The sequence below is a fragment of the Schistocerca cancellata genome, chromosome 9, assembly GCF_023864275.1.
Source record: "Schistocerca cancellata isolate TAMUIC-IGC-003103 chromosome 9, iqSchCanc2.1, whole genome shotgun sequence".
Lineage (NCBI taxonomy): Eukaryota > Metazoa > Arthropoda > Insecta > Orthoptera > Acrididae > Schistocerca > Schistocerca cancellata.
Window position 1 is genome coordinate 394,309,585 of NC_064634.1, and position 16,982 is coordinate 394,326,566.

Genomic DNA, 16,982 nt, shown 5'->3' on the forward strand with positions numbered 1-16,982 from the left:
ACTCCCTCCCTGTTGCTCTCGCACCACTTACTTCAGGAGCAACACCCCCGCCGCCCCCCCCACCCGCGCCGCGCCTACCATTGAGGATATTAGTCACCACTTCTGAGCTGGAGAAGCGTAAGTCTTCTTCGGCTCCTCTCGCTGGGAAAGGGTTCCTTGAATCACTCCCTTCCCAGGTTTCTGCTAGTGGAAAAGATGATACCCGCCAGTGGCTGAAGAGCCCAAAAGCAGCTGGTCATAGGGCTTCACACACATCCTCAGTCCAGTGAAGTCCTCCCAGCCAGGGAAACCCAAGGAGCATTGACAGAAATCCAAAAAGCAAGTTCCTAAGACCAATGGAATTGCAGTGGCACCCACACCATTGCTACCTAGAAGCTCTGCGTCTGGGGATGAGGTTGAGATTCTGGTGTCCGCTGAGGACCTAGATCTTGCCGGACCCTCAGACACAATGGATATAGAGTTCTCAGGCAAAAAGTTGGTGGCAGCAGGTGACCCTGAAGCGTAAACTGCCTCATTGAATGTTCCATGTCTTCCCAGTCTCACGATGACATCATCCTCCAGGGGAATTGCAGCAGTTTTTGCAACTGCCTGGCTGAGCTACAGCAACTGTTAAGCTGTACACCTGCTTTCTGCATTGCCCTCTAGGAACCCTGGTTCCCAGCAATGCAGACCCCTGCCCTCCGTGGCTATAAGGGATACTACAGGAACTGTAGCGACTATAATCAAGTGTCAGGTGGAGTTTGCGTTTATGTCCTAAACTAAGACTGTAGTGAACCTGTGCCCCTTCAAACCCCACTTGAAGCTGTGGCTGTCAGAATAAGAATGACACAGGAAATAACTGTCTGCAATGTATATCTTCCTCCAGATGGTGCAGTACCTCTGAATGTATTAGCTGCGCTGATCGATCAACTCCCTAAACCTTTCCAACTTTTGGGAGATTTTAACTCTCATAACCCCATGTGGGGTGGCACTGTGCGTACTGGCCGAGGCAGAGGTGTCGAAACTTTACTGTCTCAGTTCGACCTCTGCCTCTTATATAATGGGGCCGCCACACATTTCAGTGTGGCTCATGATAGTTACTCGGCCATTGATTTATCAATTTGCAGCCCAGGACTTTTCCCATATCCACTGGAGAGCACATGATGACCTGTGTGGTAGTGACCATTTTTCCATCTTCCTGTCTCTGCCCCGGCATCAGGCCCACAGACAGCTGCCTAGGTGGGCTTTAACAAGGCAGACTGGCAAAAGGTAGAAGAAAACAACCAGCTACCATTTCTGGATGTGCTCGTCAAGCGAAGACCAGATTGCACTCTAGGACACAGCATCTACCGTAAGCAGACACATACAGATTTGTACCTGCATGCCACCAGCTGTCGTGCTGCTTCACAGCGAGAGGGTGTTCTGAGCACACTGGTGCACAGAGCACGCAAAATCTCTGATTGTGACAGCCTATCAGCTTAATTGGAGCACTTCCAGGCCACGTTCCACACGAACGGTTATAACCGGCAAATAAAATGCACCTGAAGACAGAAGAAGCCGAGACCGCAGCCTTCCGAGGATGAAGACAAACCGGTTGCAATGGCGATTATACCATATGTCGGGAACCCATCGGCAAAGATAGACAGAATACTCAGAAAATATAATGTCAAGTGTGTGTTTTGCCCTCCATCCAAAATGAAAACATTATTAGGACAGTCAAGGATGATTTACAACTACGCAAACCAGGAGTTTACGTCCCTTGCCAGTGCGGGAAAATGAATATCGGCCAGACCATCTTGACGGTACAGGAGAGATGTAGTGAACATAAACGCCACACAGACAACGCACAGCCAACCAAGTCCACCGTGGCAGAGCATAGCTTGAGGCTGCTGTGGATGGGCACCACTGTTGTGGGCCAGCCATGGGGATCCAACAGATGTCCAGCGCGTCAGAGTCCTCTGATTGGTCCTCACTGGTGGCCAATCCAGTTACTGCTCGCACAGGCTGAGCCCTCACCTGTGGTCAGGCTCCAGGCAGTGGCAGAGGGTGGGACTTTTGGTAGTTGGGAGCTCCAACATTAGGCACATAATGGGGCCCCTTAGGGACTTAGCTGACAAGGAGGGCAAGAAAACCCATGTGCACTGCATGTGCATACCGGGTGGAGTCATTCCAGATGTGGAAAGGGTTGTTCTCCCGGATACCATAAAGAGCACAGGGTGCAGCCAACTGCAGGCGGTTGCTCACGTCGGTACCAATGATGTGCGTTGCTTTGGATCAGAAGAGCTTCTCTCTGGTTTCGAGCAGCTAACAGAAGTGGTAAAGGCTGCGCCTTGCTTGCAAGATGAAAGTCAACAGGACCGATTGCAGACCTCTGGTACAGAGCCGAGTGGAGGGTCTGAATCAGAGGCTCAGACAGTTCTGCGACTGTGTAGGCTGCAGATTCCTCGACTTGCACCAAAGGGTGGTTGTGGTTCGGGTTCCGCTGAATAGGTCAGGTGTCCACTATACACAGGAGGCAGCTACACAGGTAGCAGGGGCTGTGTGGCATGGACTGGGCAGTTTTTTAGGTCAGAGGGTCTCTGGAAAACACAAGATGGGCTTCAGTCACAAAGGGTACAGGCTGAACACAGAAAGAACATAGATACAGGAACCATAAGTATAACAGTTGTAAATTGTCGTAGCTGTGTTGGGAAAGTACCAGAGCTCTAAGCGCTAATAGAAAGCACTGATGCTCAAATTGTTATAGGCACTGAAGGCTGGCTAAAGCCGGATATAAGCTCAGTGGAAATTTTTGCAAAGAACCTAACGGTGTTCCGAAGAGATAGGCTAAAGACGGTTGGTGGTGACGTGTTTGTTGCTGTTAGAAGTAGTTTAACTTGTTGCGAAATTGAAGTAGATACTTCCTGTGAGGTAGTATGGGCAGAGGTCATTGTTGGCAACTGGAATAAAATAATAATTGTATCCTTTTACCTACCTCCCAATGTAGATGATACAGTTGCTGAAAGGTTCAAAGAAAACTTGAGTTTGATTCCAAATACGTACCAGACTCATGCGATAATAGCTGGTGGTGACTTTAATTTACCCTCAATATGTTGGCGAAAATACATGTTTAATTCCGGAGGTACACATAAAATATCATCCAAAATTGTGCTAAAAGCATTCTCTGAAAATATTTTGAGCAGTTAGTTCATGAGCCCATGCAAATAGTAAACGGTTGTGAAAACACACTTGACCTCTTAGCAACAAATAATCCTGAGTTAATAACCTGCATTAAAACCGATATAGGGATTAGTGAACACACGGCTGTCATAGCAAGACTGAATATTGTAATCCCCAAATCCTTGAAAAATAAGCGAAAAATATACCTACTCAAAAACGCAGATAAAAATTCACTTGACGCCTTCCTGAGAGACAATCTCCACTCATTCCAAATTAATAATATAAGTGTAGACCAGATGTGGCTTAAACTCAAAGAAATAGTATCGGCAGCAATTGAGAGGTTTATACCAAATAAACCAACAAACGATGGAGCTGATCCTCCTTGGTACACAAAATGGGTTAGAACACTGTTGCAGAAACAACGAAACAAACATGCCAAATTTAAACTGTCGCAAAATCCCCAAGATTGACGATCCTTTACAGAAGCTCGAAACTTAGTGCGGAGTTCTATGCGAGATGCCTATAACAGTTTCCACAACGAACCTTTGTCTCGAAACCTGGCAGAAAATCCACAGAGATACTGATCGTATGTGAATTATGTTAGCGGCAAGAAACAATCACTGCCTTCTCTGCGCGATAAAAATGGAGATACTATCAAAGACAGTGCTGCCAAAGCAGATTTACTAAACACAGCCTTCCGAAATGCCTTCACAAAAGAAGACTAAGTAAATATTCCAGAATTCGAATCGAGAACAGCTGCCAACATGAGTAACGTAGAAGTAAATATCCTCAGAGTAGTGAAGCAACTTAAATCACTTAATAAAAGCAAGTCTTCTGGTCCAGACTCTATACCAATTAGGTTCCTTACAGGGTATGCTGATGAACTAGCTTTATACGTAACGATCATATACAACCATTCGTTCGACGAAAGATCCGTACCCAAAGACTGGAAAGTTGCACAGGTCACACCAATATTCAAGAAAGGTAGTGGGAGTAATCCACTAAATTACAGGCCCATATCATTAACATCGGTATGCAGCAGGATTTTAGAACATATATCGTGTTCGAACATTATGAATTGCCTCGAAGGAAATGGTCTATTGACACAGTCAAAATGGGTTTAAAAAACATCGTTCCTGTGAAACACAACTAGCTCTTTATTCACATGAAGTGCTGAGTGCTATTGACAAGGGATTTCAGATCGATTCCATATTCCTGGATTTCTGAAAGGCTTTTGACCGTGTACCACGCAAGCAGCTTGTAGTAAAATTGCGTGCTTATGGAATATCGTCTCAGTTATGTGACCTGGATTTGCGATTTCCTGTCAGAGAGGTCACAGTTCGTAGTAATTGAAGAAAAGTCATCGAGTAAAACAGAAGTGATTTCAGGTGTTCCCCAAGGTAGTGTTATAGGCCCTTTGCTGTCCCTTATCTATATAAACGATTTGGGAGACAATCCGAGCAGCCATCTTTGGTTGTTTGCAGATGACACTGTCATTGATCAACTAATAGTCACCAGGAAGATCAAAACAAATTGCAAAACAATTTAGAAAAAATATCTGAATGGTACGAAAAGTGTGAGGTGATCCACATGAGTGCTGAAAGTAACTCATTAAACTTCGGTTACACAGTAAATCAGTCTAATATAAAAGCCGTAAATTCAACTAAATATCTAGGTATTACAATTACAAACAACTTAAATTGGAAAGAACACACAGAAAATGTTGTGGGGAAGGCTAACCAAAGGCTGCGTTTTATTAGCAGGACACTTAGAAAACGTAACAGACCTACTAAGGAGACTGCCTACACTACGCTTGTCCATCCTCTTTTAGAATACTGCTGCGCAGTGTGGAATCCTTACCAGATAGGCCTGACAGAGTACATAAAAAAAGTTCAAAGAAAGGCAGCACGTTTTGTATTATCGTGAAATATGGGAGAGAGTGTCACAGAAATGATACAGGATTTGGGCTGGAAATCATTAAAAGAAAGGCGTTTTTCGTTGTGACGGAATCTTCTCACTAAATTCCAGTCACCAACTTTCTCCTATGAATGTGAAAATATTTTGTTGACACTAACCTACATAGGATGGAACGATCACCATGATAAAATAAGGGAAATCAGAGCCCGTACCAAAAGATATAGGTGTTCATTCTTTCCGTGCGCTATATGAGATTGGAATAATAGAGAATTGCGAAGGTGGTTCGATGAACCCTCTGCCAGGCACTTCAATGTGATTTGCAGAGTATCCATGTAGATGTAGACATAGACATGACATGAAATACGATGGCACAAAGGTGTTACAGCAATCGAACACCTTCTGGGATTGCATCCTCAAATAGGCAGTGGAGATTCGGCTGCATGACGAACAAAGAAAGACAGCAGTTCACAGTTAACCAAAGCCGGGCATCCAGCTTTGAGTACGATTGAAAGACAAGGACAGTCTACATGGAAATCTGCTCCTGTCAGGACACTTGAAGAAGAAGAAGTGTTGTTACCATGACGGCAGAGTTCCGCAAGCGGTGTAGCCGCAGAAGGACTGTGGCCCATGATCTGTCGTGGGGCGCTGCACTTCTCCCATCATCCAGTGCCGCCCTTCCCCCACCACTGGCCGCGGACCACTCGGAAGTGCCCAGACGGAGGCTGCGGGAGAGGGGTCGAGATTATATAAAGTCGACATCCATCATTGATCAATCTGACTCCAAGAACGCCTGAAGATGACAAGAAGTCGGCTTGCCTAAATATCGCGGCTTTTGGACTACGCTACCCGGCTGAATGCCCGTTAAATATTCAAGCAGATTGGGAAACTTTCACCCCTGCTGTCACCATTGAATCTCCCCCACTTGGCAACATCGATGTGATGGTTGAGAAGGTGACTACAATCATTTCTGTGGCAGAAAACGCGATCCCTTGTTCTTTAGTGAGCCCCCGGCGAAAGTCAGTCCCTTGGTGGTCCCCAGAAGTCGCTGAAGCAATTAAGGAGTGTCGGCAAGCTCTACAGCGGCATAAGCGGAACCCTTCCCTGGAGCAACTCATAGCCTTTAAACGGCTCTGTGTTGGGAGGGATATGTCTCAATCATTGGGTGCCATACGTCACCTTTTCAAGTCGGGGCAAAGATGAAATATGTTTTTGGGTACCACACCCAAACAGGTGCTCCCAGTGTTAACGTAAATGGCGTGTTATTTACTGACGCAAATGCAATTGCCGACCACTTTGCTGAGCACTATGCTCATGCCTCGGCGTCGGAAAATCAGCCTTTCGCACTCTCAAACAGGAGCTGGAAGGGAAAGTCCTCTCACTGACTACACGCCACAGTGAATCCTCTAATGCACCATTTACAGAGTGGGAGCTCCTCAGTGCCCTTGCACATGCCCCAACACAGCTACTGGGCCAGACTGGATCCACAGTCAGATGATTAAACATCTCATCTTCAACCAGATTTCGTGCTATGGCGTCTTTTCATCGCAATGACAGGAGAGCACCATCACTCCGGGTCTCAAACCCAGTAAAAAAACCCTTGATGTGGATAGCTATCGGCCCATCAGCCTCGCCACTGTTCTTTGTAAGCTGCTGCAACGTATGGTGTGTCGGTGGCTGGGTTGGGTCCTGGGATCATGTGGCCTTCTGGCTCCATGTCAGGGCAGCTTCCGCCAGGGTCGCTCTACCACTGATAATCTTGTGTCCCTCGACATCATATCCTTGCCACATTATATGAGTGGAGTCTCTGAGGCCCGCTCCAGATTTCTATCCAAAATTTCCTGTCACTTCGTACTTTCCATCTCCAAGCTGGTGGCTCCCATAGTTGCACCCATAACCAGGAGAATGGGGTCCCGCAGGGCTCTTTATTGAGTGTGTCTATCTTTTTAGTGGCCATTAATGGCCTAGCAGCAGCAGTAGGGCCGTCTGTCTCACTTCTCTGTATGCAGACAACATCTGCAATTCGTACTGCTCAACCAGTGCTAGTGTTGCTGAGCAGCACCTACAGGGAGCCATCCACAAGGCGCAGTCATTGGCTCTAGCCCACGGTTCCCAGTTTTCGGCCACAAAGTCATGTGTTATGCACTGCTGTAGGTGTCATACCATTCATCCAGAACGTTACGTTAATGATGATCCACTCATTCTAGTGGAGACATATCGATTGTTAGGACTGGTTTTCAACGCCCGATTGACTTGGCTTCGTCAGCTTAAGCGGAAGTGCTGGCAGCACTTCAATGCCCTCCGCTGCCTGAGCAACACCAACTGGGATACAGATTGCTCTATGATGCTTCAGTTCTAAAGAGTCCTTGTTCAATCCCACCTTCACTACGGGAGTCGTTTATGGTTCGGCAGCGCACTCAGCATTGCGTTTACGCAACTCACTGCACCACTGTGGCGTTCGCCTAGCAACAGGAGCTTTTAGGACAAGTTCGGTGACAAGTCTCTTGGTGGAGGCCAGAGTCCCTCCATTGCAGGTTATGCGTGCACAACTGCTGGCCAGTTACATTGCACATGTTCGTAGTTCTCCTGCGCGTCTGAATCACCATCTCCTTTTCCCACCCATGGCAGTTCATCTGCCTCAAAAATCGGCAGCTCAGGTCAGGGCTTCCAATTGCAGTTCGTGTTCGATCCCTTCTTTCCGAACTGGAGTCCTTACATTTACCACCTATACCTGAGATCCATTTCACGTATACATCCATGGTGTACACCTAATCACATGACCCTAAGAACTCAGTTAACCCCACGGCTCTCCGCTGCCGCTTCCCTCTCGATTCTTGACATGTACCAAGGCCACGAAGTGGTTTACACCAATGGCTGATGGTCACGTCAGCTTTGTGTATGTCCATGGAGGACATATTGAACAGCATTCCTCGCCCGATGGCTGCAGTGTTTTCACTGCCGAGCTGGTGGCTATATCTCGTGCTCTTGAGCATATCCGTTTATGCCCTGGGGAGTCATTTCTTCTGCGTACTGACTCCTTGAGCAGCCTACAAGCTATCGACCAGTGCTTCCCTCGTCATCCTTTGGTAGCGACCATCCTGGAGTCCGTCTATGCCCTGGAACGGTCCAGTCGTTCAGTGGTGTTTGTCTGGACCCCAGGTCACATCGGAATCCCAGGCAATGAACTTGCCAACAAGCTGGCCAAACGGGCTATGCGGATACTGCTTATGGAGATTGGTTTCCCTGCAACTGACCTGCATGCAGTACTGCACTGCAATGTTTTGCGGCTTTGGGAGATAAAATGGCATAACCTCAGCATGCCCAACAAACTGTGAGCCATTAAGGAGACTACGAATGTGTGGCAGTCCTCCATGTGGTCCTTTCGCAGGGACTCTGTGGTTCTCTGCCAGCTCCACATTGGCCTCACTTGGGTGACACATGGCTACCTCCTGCGCCGTGATGATCCAACTCATTATTGGTGCACCGCCCGTCTGAAAGTGGCCCATATCTTGGTGAGCTGTCCTCCTTTGGCTGCCCTGCAACGGACTCCTCAGTTACCGGACTCATTGCCATTATAATTTTAGCTGACATCTCTTCATCGGCTAATTTAGTTTTACATTTTATACATGATGGTGGGTTTTAACATTCTGTATATGTCCTTCGTCCCTTTGTGTTCTTCACTCTAATGCTTTTAGAGTGGATATTTTAATGTGTCACATGGTGGCTGGCTTTTCCTTTTTATTCTCATGGTCAGCCAGCCACAGTCATCTACTCATTTGTTTTTACCCCTACCTGTGGTTTTCATTTCCTGTTTTGTCCATAGTAGTATTGGTTTTCCTTCTGTCATTCTTCTTGTTCTTCCTTTCTCCTGTTAGTGTGTTGTAGGTCTCCTTCCTTTTCTTCTTTCCTTTGTGTAATTATTTTACCAGAAACAAGGGGCCGATGACCTCGCAGTTTGGCCCCTTGGTCTTGCAGTAGATGTCGATAGTTTGCCTGGATTCACACACAATTTTCAACACTTATGATTCTCAAAGTATAATCATTTCTCATCACTTGTCACTATTTGATGGAGAAATGACTTTCTTTTGCATCTGGCGAGCAGCATTTCACAAGTGGTCTTCCGATTTGCTTGCTGTCTCATTCGGTTCATGCAGAACTCACTTTCTGCATCACATTCAACTGTTCCACATGTTCTGGTTGAGCTTGAGTATTAGCATCCTATAAGGCCTGCAATTCGTTGTCTTCGAATTTTTTTTTTTTTTGTGGTTTCCTGCGCTCGTCATTTCTCACATCAAAATCACCACTTTTAATTTTTTGAACCACTTGAAACATTTTTGTCCCAAGAGCATGTTTGCTGAAAGCTTCAAAAAGCATTCTGTGTGATTCTGCAGCAGTTTTCTTCAAATGATAACAGAAAACCAATGCTGTCTGCAAATCATAGTATGTATGCACAAAACTCGACATGTTTACGGGTTTGAAACAGATTCCAATGTATGGAACTTGGGTTACTGTGTGTTGACATTCGCAATCAAACATTACAGGAAGCAGATGGCACACAGGCCCTACACTGATAGCTAGCACCATCTATAGGGAAATTCTGGTTTCATACTTCTGCACCTGGTATATTGCAATGGTGAAGAAATCATTGCTTTTGTTATATGTTCTACATACATTAAGTGTCTGCTCCATTTGTATGTATCTAATTTCAATAAAACACAAAACAGTTTACAGGCATATTAATACATGCCGTGTGCATCACCTAGTGAGAAAATATTTTGATGTATCAAATCTAAGCCCCCACAGCATTGGCCCTTGTTGAAAACACTAAAAATGGTAAAGATCTAACAGAGGCAGAAGACATTAAGGAAAGATGGGCAGAATACATACGACCGCATACTGGTGGTGATCGAGTTAATGTGATCTTAGAACCAAAACCAAATATTTTAGAAAAGTCATATGGATGCTCAAAAATGTTGCTAAAAATGAGGCTACAGTAGTGGACATGGTGGAATAGCAGCAGAATTGTTCGAAGTCATTGGAGAGAATGTGATGGAAGTGCTGTATTCAATATATCAGCAAATATGGAGAGCCCAATAGTGGCTGAAAGGTGGGAAAAGGCCAGTATTCATCGTGATTCCAAAGAAGACAATTTCCAACTAGTGTTCAAATCATGAAACACGCTTATTTCACATGCTTTCAAAGCAATGCGTAAAATCTTACGAAAGAGACTTCGCCAGTATACAGGCAAAGAGATACCTGAAGAACAAACAAGTTGGATTTCATGAAGGAAGAGGAACCACTGGCCAAACTGGCGACATCCGATGGATTATGGAGAAAGCAAGAGAATTCCAGAAAGGTGTGTATCTCTGCTTTATTGATTATGCTAAAGCCTGCATCTGGGTTGACCACAATAAAGTATGGGAAGTACATGGGAGTACCAGACTGTCTCATTTATCTCATACAGAGTTTATACTCTGACCTTTCATGGAGCAACTAAAGGGGGGCAAGATTCAGTATGGAGTACAGCAAGACTGTATTGCCAACTTATTTATTCTATCTGTATGCACAGCACACTTTGAGGAATGCTGGGTTGCATGAAGAAGAAACCGGAATTAAAATAGGTGGAATAAATATGTGTAGGTATGCAGAAGATACCATCCTGATGACAGAAAATTAAGAAAAGTATAGCTATCACTTCACGACATGCAGGAGGAGAAACAGTGGATGTAGTTCCTATGTTAAACTGTCTTGGTTCACAGATTTCTGCTGATGGTGACTGCAGCCAAGAATTCAAGAGACGTTTGTTACTAGGAAGACAGGCGATGTCCAGCCTTGACATTGTTTTAAGGAGTTGGGTCATAACTAATAACAATTATCGATATAGTAAAAGACTATGGCCTTTCTAGTTGTGATGGGATGCCTGTGTGACCTGGACCATAAGAAAGACAATGTCATAGAATACACTCCCTTTGAACTGTGGTGTTTGAGGAAATCCTTTAGTGTTCCATGGACTACAAAGAGAGTGACAAGACCGGTATTACTTCAAATAACCAGATTGCTCTTTGGAAGGTTTGAAGCTGAAGAAAACACTAACCTATTTTGGGCACATCATGAGATGGTATGATTTGCTGACATAAGGAACAGAAGGCAGCAAAGGATAAGATTGGTGGCATCATTAAAGCAATGAACTCCAATCTGGAAAGTGTTTGGAACTTAGTGCAGGACAGAAGAAACCAACATACTTTAGTCCAAGGGATTATGGAGGGTCAGAATCGACTAACAGGTAGGCACTACTAAAAGACTGTCAAACAAGTAAGCTTTCGGCAGCCAAAGACTGGAGTCTTGACTGCGAAATTGTGTGTGTGTGTGTGTGTGTGTGTGTGTGTGTGTGTGTGTGTGTGTGTAATTCCAATGAAGGCCTGGAAAAATGTCACGGAAAAGATAGTTGTTAATATAATATGGATAGATGAAAAAATTCAACTCACCAAGTGCTGGAACGAGGAAATACGCGAAAGATATAGAAATGTGAGCTTTCAGAGCCAGTAGCTCCTTCTTCAAAGAGACAGATTGAAGGTAAAGGGAGAGAAGTGAAGTAAAAGGACTGGTAAGATTTAAGAAATGGGAAGAGTTACAGAAAAGTCATCCAGAACCCCAGACCAGGGGAGACTTATTGGAGAGGATGAGATACTTGTTGGTGCCTGCACCAGACTAGATTTGAAAATCCAAGATATAGAGCTGAAAGATAGGGTAATAAGCAAGACAGCGTTTACTGAAGGGGGAAAAAACAATAAGATGGGAAGTGAAAAAAAATGCTGATACCATAGAACACAGAAATGAACACAATTTTAGAACATGTGGGTAGCAAGAACTAAAGCGCACTGAAAACCAATTACCATCTGTGGAGTTCTGAGAAACTAGTGTCAGAAAGGAGAATCCAGACTGCTCGAGTGGCGAAATGGACACTGAGACTGTGACTGTTGTGTTACAGAGTGTGCTCTGAAAGATGATATTGTGTGGTGCCAGTATACATCCTCTACGCCCATTCATACTAACTCATAACTGGATTTTTGCTCTTATCTAGCCATGAATTTGTCAAACAGGCCCATACACGTACCAACGGAGTTTGTACTGTAGGTTGCAAGTGTTGATCAAGGCAGAGATACATTCAGTTGGTGCTTTGAAGCCAGCAACTGTGGTATGACCAGGGTGACCAGAACTATGGGATGGCTAGAAGGACAGGATTTGTACATTTTATGAAGAAGGTGAGAGTGCATGGTTTGGGTGGGGTAAGTTTTATGGACTGAGGTATTAGTGCTTCTGGGGGGCCTGAGATTTTATGCAGGGATTGTGGGTCAGTTTGTACCACAGGCATGGGATCTCGATGGCAGATGCTATATGCAGAAGTGCCAGAAAGCTAGCTTCGACACTCATTTACATACTCCTGTTGGTCAACTACCACTTTGGTAGAGCCTTGTGTTCTGGGAGGATAATGTTGGAACCATCAGTTTTTAGAGAATAAAGTGCTTGGAATTCTGCTGAAGACAGGTTAGGGTCATGTTGCAGGGACCTGAGGAAGGGTGATGAAACAACGTTGCATGTTAGTATTTCTTGGAAAGCTTGTTAAGTATTGATTTTGAGGTAGTGGTAGTGGAAACTTCAAGCCAGGGTTCAGCTTCAGTTTTTCTGCTGCAAAAATTTTCAGATTGGATTGCAAGATGATTATTCCAAATGACATTACATGTGAAGGAAAATAGGTCTTTAACCAAAGCAGCATTATTAAATGCAGGCCTGCGGCTGAATGTGAGACCCTTGGATAATACCGATAAAAGGAGGGAAGCGACCCTTAGATAAGATGTTGAGAACACTGTACTGTTGTGAGTGGTTCTTATGATCCCTGAGTTGCCTCTGTTTGGGAGGAAACAGTGAAGGCTCAAGGATGTGAAGGAGGATGCCCAAGCTCAGTTTGTAGGAGAGGAGTGGTAGTTGACAGTGTGGCTATTGGACAGCGATATAGATGATGATCGTTTTACTGAAGAAGAAATTGTTTCTCAGCTGAACTCAGCTTACGAAAGCAGGGAATCATTCCTGATAGGGACTGACAGCGGTAAGAAAATTGTTTTATTATTCACCTTTGAATGTTAGAACGCCGCCACTTCACTCGTTCTGTGCTTTATTCATCTCTGCCAAAGATTTCTAGACTGTCCACTTTCTTGTAGGGTCTCCCGTAAATGCAGAACAAACAACAGCCGAGAAAAGTCATAACACTGAAGTTACATTTACTGAAGAAGAATTAATGTCTTATACGGGGTTCTCGGTTACTGTCCCTGCAACATCTAATAACGCAGGTAAATTTTCTTGGGATTATTGTTAACGGTATTACTGATGCCATCATTCTCATAAATACACGAATTTGAGTACCTTTATCTGATTAAATTAATTTATACATATTTTTCCATCCAAAAACTTCAGTGGCTGTATCCAACAATGCTCAAAATGAAACCAGTCACAGTTTCCACTAGAGACGACAGTACTTCACACTCATTGCTATGCGATGGTGCTCATTGTTTGCCAAAGACTCTGGATAAATTATCGGAAGATCACGGGAGCAATAATGATGCTGACAGTGAAGGCCAAGAATTTTATGGTGACGTAAGCAGTAACAGGAAAAGGAAGTCTAAACCACATCCTGAAGATTGGAAGAAAAATGCCAATAAAATTCTGAGTATGCGTGGACAGGCATATATTGGATACAAAAGAAGTCGAATTGGTAAAATCTCTCATGATACTCCAAGAGAGGCATGAAATTTAGATCCAACATGTACTTCGAAGATGTGCCAGAAATCTGTTCAAAGGAAGTGTCATCAGTTGTCTGCTGATAATAGGCAGGCAGTATTTGACATATTTTGGGAAACGATGTCATAGAATCAGATGAAGGTTTACGTTATCAACCTTGTGGACATAATTCCAACCAAACGTCCAGGGAAGAACACTGGCGAATCCAAGAGAAAAGGGACGCTCATTTATCATTTCAAAAATGAGCTGGGGAAACATAAAGTGTGCTAAAAGATCTTTCACAATACTCTTGGGGTTAAAGAATGGACTGTCCAATATTGGCTGGGTAATTCCACACGTGGGATGAGTCCTGATACAGAATCGTCATGACCTTGAATCAAACAGACGAAGAAGAAAGATGAGAGAACCTTCATGAAATAATTCCTGGACTCTCTTCAACTTCCATCGCATTACTGCAGTAATTCGTCCTCGAAGTTGCACCTTGAGCCTATTCTACAATCCAAACAACAGCCATATGGACTATGTGGAAAAATGTCATGCGGAGAAGGTTTCACCATTAAGTGATTTTAGAAGATGGTAATATTAGCTTATTTTCCCCCAAGAAAGACCAGTGCGACTTGTGTTTGTAGTTACAGGCTTGGTAACTTGAGTGAAGACGTGTGGAAGCAACGCACAGAACAGAAAGAGCAGGCAAGGATGCAAAAAGATGCTGACAAGAAAGAAGCCCAGCAGAAGCTCTGCTCAGTGTACACCATGGACTTACAGGCCATGAAGTAGCTCCATATTTAAGTGTAAGTGTATTTTAAAAAAAGTTGGCTGTTCATAACTTTACAATGTATAATTTAGGAAGTCGTGATGCAGTATGTTACACGTGATTTGGCTGCATCATGTTTTGCCCCATGCATTGTGGACACCCTATCCAGAACAATTAAGGAAAATCCTGTTCAAGTCATTCTGTATTCTGACGGCTGCACATATCAGAACAGAAATGTGATATTATCAGATGCTCTTTTAAGATTAGCAATTGATACTGGAGTATTGATTACACAAAGTTTTTGGAGAAAGGCCATACTCAGATGGAATGTGACTCAGTTCACAGTTACATTGAGTGCAAACTAAAAGGACGTGAAGTTACACTTCCTAGCCAATACACTATGATACCTAAAGAAGCGAGGAAAAAGCCACAGACATACGAAGTCCATTACCTAGATTATTACTTTTTCATCAACTACGCAGAGAAAAGTTTGTGTCTGTAAGACTCAATTAGGCCTGGAAGAGCTGTAAAAAATGAGCCTACAGTTACCTATCTGAGGGCACTACAGTACAACCCAAATGATATTATTTACTACAAGATCTCTTTCAGCGAGGGTGTGGCAAGAATTACCAAGGCGTCAGAGAAACATTTTTGGAGATGTTTGCTTCCCGAAAATATACAAGGAAAGACAGAAAATCAAGAAATCCAAATGGGATCATTTACAAATTAAATCGGTTTTTCCTAAAGATTGTCATAATTATTATGACAACATTCCTTATGGATGAAAATTATCGCAGGGGTAACTGTGTGACGAGTATCAGTGCAGTGTAATTCCCTTTTTGATGCTTTGAGTGAAGTTTAGGATTTTTCTTGAAGAAATGTGCATACATTACCGGAACTATGTAAACAGTATATTTATTTAAAATGTTTCTATGAAAGCTTTCAGTAAAAAATGATTAATGCTCCAAAACAATGTCTTACTAGCTTTCTCAGCACCAAATACCAATGTAAATGTGTCAAGCCGTGCTGGGAGACTGACAAACAAATACCGTGTAAGTAACAGATCATGGCATAAATACCGAGACAATTCAGCATATGTACCTTAATTAAGCTTTCTAAAGCTTATTTTTTTGTAGTTTCACTTTTTTATTTGATCCAATATTTTCTTGTAGTGCTATGATGAAAATTTAGCGCCGCTGTGAAATGTATCAGGCATTTTAGACAGTTTTTTGTCTCTTGTGTAAAATGCTTGTTTTGCTATTTACGCGGTATTGTTTCTTCACCGACGATATGCAACAGATTAGCCAGATAAATGCAAGAGATTGCTGTATTTAAAACTGTAAAAGGGCTGGTGAAGAGTGGGATTACATACAGAATAGGGACTTTCAAAGTTAGGCCTCTGTGAGGGGGGAGGGACTCCCAAGAATATGCAGATTTCAAGAAACAAAATGTAGGACCTCAGTTTAGATAGAGCAAAAGCATGTTTTCAAAAGCACCGAATATAATATGTGATGCGAGGAGAGGAGGGTTTGGAGTATTAGAGATGATGGGAGTGGTGAAAAAGAAGAAAGAAGGTGGGGGGGGGGGGGGGGGGATGAAAAAAAAGGAAGACAACAAAAAGATCAGAAAAACTGAAAATAATAGATATTCCAATGAAAATTGTGAGAAACAAGCTATGTAGTAATGAGGGAGCAAAAAGTAGCAAGTTTCTCATGATAAAACTGGAAAATATGATAGAAAAAAATTCCAACAGTAAATCATGAATGGGAAGTTTCATGAAGAAAAAGATATGAAAACAAACAAAAACTTAATTACAGGGCAAAAGCCATAGGAGAAAAGACATTCTACTATATTTGGGAAATAAAATATCACAAGATATGGCAATAATACTTAATCAATGTGGTAAAACCACTGAAGTGTCATTTATTATTGGAAGTGATTTTTATTGAACAATGAAAACCCTTGCATTAATTCGCTGCCTGGTTGCCATATAAATTCAAACTTTGCAACATGACATAATAAGTTTGACAGCCCCCCACTCTCCCCCTCATGTTGTTGTTGTTGTTGTGGTCTTCAGTCCTGAGACTGGTTTGATGCAGCTCTCCATGCTACTCTATCCTGTGCAAGCTTCTTCATCTCCCAGTACCTACTGCAACCTACATCCTTCTGAATCTGTTTAGTGTATTCATCTCTTGGTCTCCCCCTACGATTTTTACCCTCCACGCTGCCCTCCAATACTAAATTGGTGATCCCTTGATGCCTCAGAACATGTCCTACCAACCGATCCCTTCTTCTGGTCAAGTTGTGCCACAAACTTCTCTTCTCCCCAATCCTATTCAATACTTCCTCATTAGTTATGTGATCTACCCATCTAATCTTCAAC